The sequence below is a fragment of the Octopus bimaculoides genome, chromosome 19 (genome assembly GCF_001194135.2).
Source record: "Octopus bimaculoides isolate UCB-OBI-ISO-001 chromosome 19, ASM119413v2, whole genome shotgun sequence".
In the NCBI taxonomy this organism is placed as follows: domain Eukaryota; kingdom Metazoa; phylum Mollusca; class Cephalopoda; order Octopoda; family Octopodidae; genus Octopus; species Octopus bimaculoides.
In genome coordinates this window covers 22,723,204-22,729,826 of record NC_068999.1, presented here as the reverse complement: position 1 = coordinate 22,729,826, position 6,623 = coordinate 22,723,204, and the positions used below count along the sequence as shown (strand labels likewise).

Below are 6,623 nucleotides of genomic sequence, written 5' to 3'. Positions count from 1 at the left end.
ATATATATATATATATATATATATATATATATAAGACATATATCTGTGTGTCCTCTATGGGCGGCCAAACAGTTGAATCACTCTATACCATAATCTTCTCTACCTTTCCATTTGTGTATCCGTAGGTAAAGGTTCATTTCCGGATAAAATTTCAATTTTCGACAGGTCTGTTTTCTTTCATTCAATTTATCAATTGTCAACAGATCTGTTTCATATACATAAGATATATAGTTGTGTGAGTGTGTATGTGAGAAAAGAAATTCATACGGAGAAAGACGCCATTTTCTCAATTAATTGAATGAGGTACTGTTTATTGTACATTGATTTTCCACTACATATTTCGGATATTTTTGGAACAAGTCGCCTTACCAACACTTGATATTTCACATTTAAATCCGATGTAATTATTTATGGCACAACTCGACTTATTAACACTGGATATTTCTATTTAAAATCCAGTATGAGTAATTATACTTGTATATTGATAACTACCATTACATTGTAGTTGTGACTAACATTCAAAGTTGTTGGGATGCACCGTGTAGACCCTTTCCAATGTTGAATCTCTCTTGATTCCTGGATGTCCTTCAACAGTCTGACCAATGGTACATCTCTTTCATTGTTTAGTTCTCTGTTGCCATGTGTAATATTGAGGGACTTCTTGGTACAAAAGAGTCGAAGCAAATGGCTCTGTGCAACAAAGCTCAAAGAAAGCAGCCAATGTAGTTGAACCTGGAGCTTCAAGTTGCCGCTCGAGACGTTTTGGATTGTTTGGATTAAAGTATACTCGCTGGTCATTATCTAGATGTACAGTTAGATGGATAACAGTTGGATGCCGTTCATGCAGTGGAAAGTTATGCCTCATTGCTGCTGCTGATGCTCTGCAATACCCACTAATCTGCTGGCAAGGGCAAGACGGATATCATTTTAACATTTCACAAGTAGATCCTACCACAAAACAGCCTGCTAACAGGAAGGTTTCAGCCAATGACTACTACGCCTGCACGCTGATGATCCGCCCTGCTAATCCAAGCCATCTTCTGCAGTACCGTGACCTCTTCCATCAATTCCTGATTGATGTGTATGCAAAGGTTGACAGCGAGCGCCTTCTTTTCATTCGCCAACATCAGGAAAAGCTACATGCGGCGTCATATGTCCACCTGTACGATGCCATTGTAGCAGATTGTGATGTCAGCAACATGGGACAGTTGGTCATTCTGCCATCTACATTCACAGGAAGCCCTCGGTATATGCACGAGAGAACGCAGGATGCAATGACATATGGACGGCCTGATCTTTTCGTGACTTTCACTTGCAACCCTCTGTGGGATGAAATCAAGGCCCTGCTTCTACTAGGACAACGTTCTCACCCGGGAATTTCTGCTAGTCTAAAAATAAAATTAGTTTTAAAAATGCAGCATATATGATAATCCTGTAGCTACTAAGATCCAAACGGAACTGGATTAGCGGAGTTATACTATACTATATTGTACTATACTATACTATACATTCGGACGTACACACACACACACACACACACACACACACACACACACACACACACACACACACACACACACACACACACACACACACACACACACACACACACACACACACACACACACATCATACTAATGTATGTCGAACGAATGAGAGAGACGTGTTCAATACATGTAGTAGAGGATATCACTTTTATTGAAACTGGAAGTTTGTCTTGCGACTCGAGTTTCATGCCACTGTGATAATCAAGTGAGAACTGCTTATATAAATATGTGTGTGTATGTGTGTATATATGCATGTATGTATGCATGTATGTATGTATGTATGTATGTATGTATTTATGCAAGCTTGTATGCAATAAGAAAAATACCTATATATAAACATATACTATATAAGTAGATGGTATGCTATTTATAATGAGTACATTGGAAGGCGTAGAGAAAATACAGGTGGACCTAGAGAACAACTCAGTTCTAAAATTCAACATTCAAACAATATTAATACTATTCCATTTCTTGATATAAACATTTAGAGTAAAAATAATAGATACTTTATGCAAGCATATACTAAAGATACAAAGGAATACATATACTTACAGGGTGAAAACGAATACCCATATAACAATAAGATATCGGTAGTAAAAATCAGTATTTTTGACTCTCTTCCACAAATGAAACAGTAAATAAAAGAAAGCCTCAAAATAAAACGTACATTAACAACGGATGTCCAAATGATTCGACTAAGCTGCTATAGGCAATCTACTTTCCTATGCCACTCATCCATGGGATTCGCTTTCAGAAATTTGATGCCACCAATGCTGTTAATACAGTTCTATATTTAAGAGATGAGGAATTATGTACATTATGTACATTTGACGGATATTTGTCCTCGTCTTGTTTGTTGTAACACAATGTTTCGGGTAAAATAAAATACAGGAGGACCACTTAATCATGATTTTATTCAAACTATTCCCCTCTCAGATTCTCACATTTATTACGGCAGTCCTTCAAGTTTTCTAAGCCTTGTAAAATAACTCGGAAGTTTGGGCCTCCAGCCGGGCCTTTCGCGATGCCCTTAAAGGGAGGAACTTTTCAGCACCCCCTCGTTTCATCATCATCATCATCATCATCATCATTATCATCATCCTGGACGTTACTGTATTGATTCCTAGGACTCATAGGGACAGTTGTCTGTTTTTTTTATGGCGTATAAGTGACCGAAATCACATTCCCCTCGAATGAAACCCAGTCCGCCGCAGAGTTTCTTATTTATAGCAGAGTGGACTGGAGTAACATGAAATGAAATGTTCTGTTCATGAATACAACACACTGCTCGGTCCGTGAATTGAATCCACGATCTTGTGAGCAACACCCTAACCACTAGGCCACGCGTCTTCACAGAGAAACACATCGCAAAGTTTTTTTTTCTTCCGACACTCTGGAGAATACTGCCCGCTCACCGCCTAGATTTTCATCAGAATAATAGATGCAATTTATGAACAATCACAATAGATACTTCTGTCTCCAAGCGTAAGAAGGCATACAATGGTATGATTCAAAATAAACAGTGGAGCTTGTAACAAAGAAATGCTTCATTATATCCGTTCTTGATAATAATAAAAAATATCAGAACCACTGCTAAGAACTACCAAGTACTCGGCTAATGTCCGCTGGATGGACAGTATCTGATCAACTAAGACAGCTTGTGGCGAGACAGGTGATTCTTCATATATTGCATTGTTCTATAAATTCGCTGTTTTTTTTGTTTTTTTTTTTTGTTTTCTTCTTCTACTTGGCAATTCATCATCATGAGTCTGAAAAGAGGAAAAGTTAATTCAAATTTCAAAAACGATAAACAAAAGTGTTGAAGGAAGAACAGAGCTACAAAATATCATAAAACACTATGATGGAAATGTTTTTCTTGTTAATTCAAATAATAGGAGAAAGGTTGAAAACAAATGGGAGAAAGAAGAAACAGAAAAACAAATTTATCTGACAAAGCAATATTTATTTATTTTTAATTTGGATTCGTATTCTATTCATTAACTTCATTTGGTATTGCCTCTATTTCAGATGAAATTTGAATTTGAAAAAAGAAGTGTTTAAGTTTGGAACGCTTTCGTTGTGAAAAATATCCGAATTCCCACAAAAGACGAGACGGTGATGTTTGGAAAATGGCTAAGTACAAAAAAGTAGGGGAAAAGGGATAGTTAAGGTTTGATACGGTTTCAAATTTTGAAAAAGGCCTCGGATTTCTATAAAAAAAGGTAACGGCTGGAACGCTTTCGTTCTAACATCTAATAAATAAATTCTGATTCACTGCTGACCAGACCGTTGATATTTACGTATTTTTTTATAGCTAAGATACAAACAATTGAGTGTCTATACGATTTGCTTTTGCGATCTCATAACGAATTTATCATTAGGTCCCAGCAATTTCGTTATAACGGAATTACACTTGTATATGTATTGGGTTGGCAAAATAAGTCTGCTCGGTCCCATAAATGTGAAAATAAGACATAAGTCTTAAACGCAAAGCGAATTATTCCATCAATGATATAGTTACTGTTATGTCTCAGTATGTCCTGCCATCTTATGGGCACATTCATTATTCCCTGCATAAAGAATTTCCTGTCTTTACTGGCGAAAATCTCTTCCAAGTGAATTTTCACATCCTCTTCAGAGTTGAAGGTTTATCCATTCAATGAATTTTGAAGAGACCAAAACAGGTGGAAATCTGAAGGCGTAAGGTGGGGGCGAATATGGAGAGTGCGGCAAAACTTCCCAGTCAAGCCCAAGTAAACCCTACTGCGTCTGCAAAGCAGTATGCAGTCTGGTCGTCTCGTGATGAAAGACAACGCCCTTACAACCAGTAAGTGCTGGAAGCTTCTGGTGGGTCGTTGCATTTAATTTGTCCAGCTGGCCACTGTTCACATCCGAATTGATGGTCTTAAAAGACATCCTTCCAATCACACCAAATTGAAAGCATAATCTTCTTCCGGTGAAGTTCTGCTATGGAGGTTGTTTGCGGTGGTTCGCCACGCTTCCCTTATAATCATTTGCGCTTCACATTGTTACAGCTGATCTATTTTTCGTCCATTGTCACCATTCTCTTCAAAAAAAGGATCGTTTTCTTCATGTTTCTGCAACGAATCGCTGATGGAAAACCATTGGGCGAGGTTAGCGTCATTGAATTCAGATGGGACTCAAATATCGAATCTCCATTTCCTTTCTTTCAATATATAATATATGTATGTATGTATGTATGTATGTATGTATGTATGTATGTATGTATGTATGTATAAACACTAGCTGTATCAATTGTTCCTTCATACGTTTTAACCATTGTAATTGTTTAGATGTGGGTAATCTTTGTATTAAAGATTGAGGGTCTTACGTGTTCATCTGTGTACACACACACACACACACACACACACACACACACACACACACTTGTATATGGAATAGAATGGTGTGCATTTGCATTTACAAACGGAAGAAAGTACTCAATACACAAAACAATGTAATCTATTTTATTAAAATATCAAAATTCATCTCGTTTACCCGTTTAGACAATCAGAGCTACGATTCAACACATTTCTCATTCTTGTGTGTGCGTGTGTTTACGCGTGCGCTGTATGTTACGTCGCAAAATACAGATTTTTTGGCTTAACTTATAAAATGTTTCTGTCATTATATTTTCTTCATTTACGTCCATTCTTCTAATGTACGTTACGCTTTATTGCTCAATATAAACAGAAGGGCGAAAAACAAGATTGCCAGTCAATTCAGCCGACCAAACACACACGCATATGCACCCATGTGTATATTTGGAGCGGAAATTATAAGAAGAGAAATTCAATTCTCAGAGGATCGAAACAAAGATCTGTATTTGATCCCAAATTCCTTTCATTTCCTTTAAGAGGTTAATACCTTTAAAATTAAAGGAGCCGATCACTCATCGATTGATACTCCTTATTAGAAATGTCCAATTGACTGACTTTATTAAACTTTTACCGGAGAAGCTTTTATATTTTTATTTTTATTCCAGTTTGCTGAGGCTTTTTTTTACACACTTCTTCATCTCATAAATTTTCTTTCGGGGGCTTTCTTTTGTCAACTTTTTCACTAAAACTACTATTCATGTTTTAGTAAACTTGCATGTCAGAGACACAGAAATTTTATACTATTTTATCATTTTTATTCTTACTTAGCAATCAAATACAGTGCCAGCGAAGCAAGCTGTAGGTGCTTTTATGGATTTTCACAAACTAAAATAAAATAATAATAATAATAATAAAAACACCCCTCCTTCTCTCCCGCTTCAATGACAGCAATTAGATGAGGTCGGAACTGCCTGATTACCCTTGAGGTTATTATGATCGTCGGAGGATAGATTCAAGGTTAAATGTGGGATGGTTTGGGCAACACTAGTTAGCTTATATTACAATAATCATTCTATTATCTTAGCCTAGCTGATCTCTAGAACCGGTCTCAACCGACGGAAACCGACAGAGAGCAACGGACAAATAAAAAGAAGAAAGGGGTGTTTACTCGAAAATTCGCAGGTCGACAGCTGTGATAAACTGTCTAATACCCACCCTATCTACCCACCTACCCATTTTATTATATAGTTACTCATCTAGCTATCTACCTCCCTATTTACCCATCTACCCACTAACCTACAAAGCTACCACTCTGCTTTCGAATCTATCTGTTTATCAATCTATCTATCAAATAATTTCGTTATCTTTCTCTTCATTTTGTCATTTCTACATGAGCTGTATGATAGTTCTTTATCAGAGCTGTATACCAATGTTTTATATATTAGTCATTAATGAGAGTAGTTTAGCAAATTTTCGTTCCAGTCACCATTTCCAATTCTGTTGCTTCACTTAATTAATGAATTCTTTGAGAAAAGAATGATGGACACGAACTCGCGTTTACCATCTCAGTATACCTTCCTAGTTGCACTTTGATACAAATGTGCATATTTCTTTTGAATCTGTCTCTTCATTCTTATTCAAGCGTGTACATTTCAGTGTTATTAATATTTTTTGGAAAGGCATGCATTTCACAACCTTCATTTAAACTCAAAGACTATATATATTTATTTATATA

At 36.6% G+C, this 6,623-nt stretch overlaps 1 protein-coding gene and 1 long non-coding RNA gene across 3 annotated transcripts in view; one reads left to right on the top strand and one right to left on the bottom strand.

The window, feature by feature from the left end:
• LOC128250075 (uncharacterized) overlaps positions 1-3,833 on the top strand; it is a 4,407-nt gene extending 574 nt beyond the window's left edge. For both annotated transcript variants that reach the window (XR_008266193.1, XR_008266192.1), the window contains exon 2: positions 3,576-3,833. This is a non-coding gene — a long non-coding RNA (uncharacterized LOC128250075). The remainder of the gene's footprint in view (positions 1-3,575) is intronic.
• The window catches only part of LOC106871644 (calcium and integrin-binding protein 1), a 443,076-nt gene that overhangs the window by 417,623 nt on the left and 18,830 nt on the right, over positions 1-6,623 (bottom strand). The window lies entirely within an intron of this gene.